Here is a 3,936-nt window from a genome sequence, read left to right on the forward strand (position 1 = left end):
TTACAGGGGCAATAAGTTGGTACAAAGGTCACACTGATAGATAAAAAAAAAATATAATTCCAGCTAAAGTTAATTTTTTACACAACTGCTTATAAATTAAATGACATCGATACTTTTCCAAGAGTGTTTTAGCTTGTGAAGACTGTACTAAACACTTGAAGTTATATCTTCCTGTATGCCATGTAAATAATTTAAAACAACAGTGCGAAGGTAGTTTCTGCTATAAGGTAGCTTCTGTTATAATGAAAGCACTCCAAACTGCAATCTGAGCCACAGGAACCACAGGAACCACAGGAACCACAGAAACCAGCAAAATATTAATTTGTTATATCATAACTTAAATCCCGTTTTTTGGTTTCAGACTTCATGTCAAGCTGCTTGTTTGGAGTTCAACAGCAAGGTTGTGTTCAATAACTTATGTAAGTTATGTTGTTCATCATTTTGAATGGGTGTCATAATAACATTTACAGTTGTTGCAACCAAAGACCACCAAAGATTTAGTCAGCTTGTTTTAGCTGGTGGCCAGTTTATCACCACTGGGTGTCACTACAGTGCTTTGATTTTACCCGATGCTTATGCTTGAATGATTTGTCACATTTTTTCAGTTTTGTATGTGCAAAGAGATGTGTAGAAGTATTTCTCTTTGTGATCACAGTGTATCAGTTTCCCCTTCAAGTAGCTATGTGCATCTGCATCTGTGTGTATATATGGTTACGATCAAAATAACGTCTCTGTTAGTTTGTGGACTCTCATTAGGATGCTTCACCAGATTATAAGGAGCTGGCCATATGGTCAGCATGACAGAGGCACTGCTACACCTTCAGGTGGTTGAATTTGAGAGAAGTGCCATAATATCCTGGCATTGTGAGGACAATGCTCAGGCGATACACAATATCAATAATCTCTATTAGTTTATCGAGAGGAGGTGGGTAGGGATAAAAACAACAAGTTGTACCACACATGAGTGTGGCATCTGCCATTCCCCAGTAACTGTGATCTTAGCTCGACAGTCCTGCTCCACAAACTGTGAAATGTGGCTCACATCACAGTGGCGACTTTACAGAGGGCATTGTTATTGCTATGAACAGCTGAGGCCTCTCAAATCTACAGAAAGGTCAGTATTGGGGCACCCATCCTCGATTCTGATTTGGACTCGTGAAATTCTTCAGTGCCAAAGTATAATTAGTGGCCATATGGGCCCTCTGTTGAGAATAGCTACCTGCTGTAGACACACATGGAGAGCCTGTGTCGTCACTCACTGTTTATCAGCTGTTTAGAGGCTGCAAAATAGCAAGGGAGAAGTAGGGTTACAGACCAAAATTTAAACTAAAGTCCCTATAAGGTCTCAGAATATCCAGTTAGGATCAGTCCCCCTCTTTATTTTGCATGTTCTCTCTGTGCTTGTGTCGCCTTCCTCTGGGTGTTTCATGTATGTCAGGTTGATTAAAGGTTCAAAGTTGCAGGTAGGAGTGTGAGTGTGTATGGCTGTTTCTATGTTAGCCCTGTGATGGACCAATGACCTGTCAAGATTATATCCCACATCTTGGCCATTGTACAGTGGGCTGTGCTCCAGTCCAATGCAACCGAACAGAAAAAAGCGGGTAAGTCAGTGAATGGGTGGATTTTACCATTGAATAATACAATTCTTTTCTATGTGATGAGTTTCTGATACTCCGAATGTCACTTTCCACTCTGCAGCTGTGGCTATATAGTCCTTTAAGCTCATTGTTTCTGGTGTGTGTAATTGAGTCACCCTCATATAAACCCGTGAGGAGTTGCTTCCATCTTGCTTGCTCTCACTAGCCTATTTCACACTGTTCACAATGAAATTGTGGAGTGCTACAGTAAATAAAAGGCTTGTGGGGGAAGGAAGTTACACATATTACATGGGAAGAAAGACATTTTTCTCAGTAGTCAGCAGGCCAAACCAGGGTTACTGGGATTTTAAAGATTTACACTACATTCAGATGTTAGAAAGAGGACACCAGTCGGATGTCTATGCTGCTCTGTTTCAGGTTGCTTGATGTATGCAGTAAATAACACCAGGCAATAATTAGGTATATTCTCCACAAATACATGATAAAATGAAATGCTGGGCCTTGTTGTACTTTCTTTCCTTTAGCAGTGAAATTACATTATTGTGTCCTGACAAAACTTAGCCTCCAGCCGTTTCAGAATGTGTTCAAAAGCCCGAGAAGAACATACTGCCACTGAGCAGGATTATGGTGAAAGGGAGTATTGCTGATCCCCACATTAAGGAAGAAAAATATATTCAGACAGAAAGAGTTTTAGAAAATTTTTCACAGCAGGAGCTGTATACAGGCCTGAGGGCAGTAATTTTCTCTGATTGTGCTGAAAGAGTATATTTATGTAGGAATCAGCTGATGTAAAGCCTCCTCCAATGCAACACACACTCACACAGTTAATCCCATTTCTTTTTTTTGGCCATCTCAAAAGAAAGTCATATATACCAAGTAATGTTTATCCTACAATTTGCTGATTTAATTTCACAGTAGTGTTCAAATCTAATATCTTCTAACCTTTTAATAGTTGTTTATAAGTGTATTTTTTTAATCATCTTCCAATGAAAATGTTGCACTACACAACATGATATTGTGGCAAGTGTGGCAAAACAACTACAGAGCACCTTTACAGAGGCTCTTTACTAAAGGACAGAAATAAGTTCTTAATAGCAAAAATTGGGAAAAGAAAGAAGGGTAAAGGTTCAGTATAATCACATAATCAAAGCATTTTAGAACTGCAATTTGCAAACACTGAATGAGAATCAGGAAGTCTGCATTTAGAAATTAAATGTATTTGATCACGGGTGACTTTATTTGACTGGAAGTCAAGACTTGTAGTTGAAGAATCAGTCGAGAATGACAATACACAATTGGCCTAATTCTAAAAATTGAACAGCAGTGATCCAGCGGTGTGGAATCTTTATGACAGAAATATATTTTCTGTGTAATTCATCTTATGTAAGTTGCAGGCTGGGGAGCAAAATGATATGCAATGAGCTTTCAGTTAACGAATAATGAGTTTTATACACAACATACTGCCTTTATACATGCTGATCATATCATTTTAGGAATAAGTCAAGCCATTATGGCTCAATTTCTTGTTATTGATGTTATTGACTACTGTAACAACAAGTGTGAAATGTTTTTTGAACAAAATATTTACACATTTACAATTGTGGCACGACTTCATAAACCTGACATTTAAAATTGTTTAAAAAGAATCAGCTTTCCCTTATCTAAAGAGAGTGTTATACATTTTTCCAAAACTCATTGGACAACACTAGATGACAGGGAAGTTTTTGCTTTTTTTCCCCTCTGATCATTAGGTGGTTGGAAGCAGCAGGGCTATGGTTCTGTATTTTGCCTTCTTGACCACAACTATATTCCTCCACTCACTGGAAATCTACTGCTTTTCTCATGATCTGTGATATGATTTCCCAATCAGCGTAAAAAAGGAGGAGTGACCATACATCAGCTGTTAATCACAAGATAGGCTTTGAACCAGAGCTGGACACTGATCCTGGTATTCCTCTTCCACAGTGATGGCTTACAAAAGACTATTATTATTCTATTGCTCAGGCAAAAGTTTAGCAGGATTCACCTCTTGACATTTATTTTGGATAAACAGAGAAGTTTTAGACCTGTCCAGGGTGTACCCCGCCTCTCGCCCGATGACTGCTGGGATACGCTGCAGCCCCCCCGTGACTGATGGATTAAGCAGGTATAGAAAAAATGAATGGATGGACAGACAAGTTTTGTTGGTCAATGTCAAACAAATTTCTTGAGTGTATGTGTGTGCTGAAATATTGACTGTGAGATCTCCATCATCTCTGACGAGTATTAATCGGCAACTGACAGTGATCAGTGATTTATGAGTGGATGGTGTCAGAAATTCTACATTTTTAGTAGGACC

Source organism: Leuresthes tenuis, unplaced genomic scaffold, assembly GCF_036924035.1.
Source record: "Leuresthes tenuis unplaced genomic scaffold, fLeuTen1.0.hap1 SCAF_2, whole genome shotgun sequence".
NCBI classification, from domain to species: domain Eukaryota; kingdom Metazoa; phylum Chordata; class Actinopteri; order Atheriniformes; family Atherinopsidae; genus Leuresthes; species Leuresthes tenuis.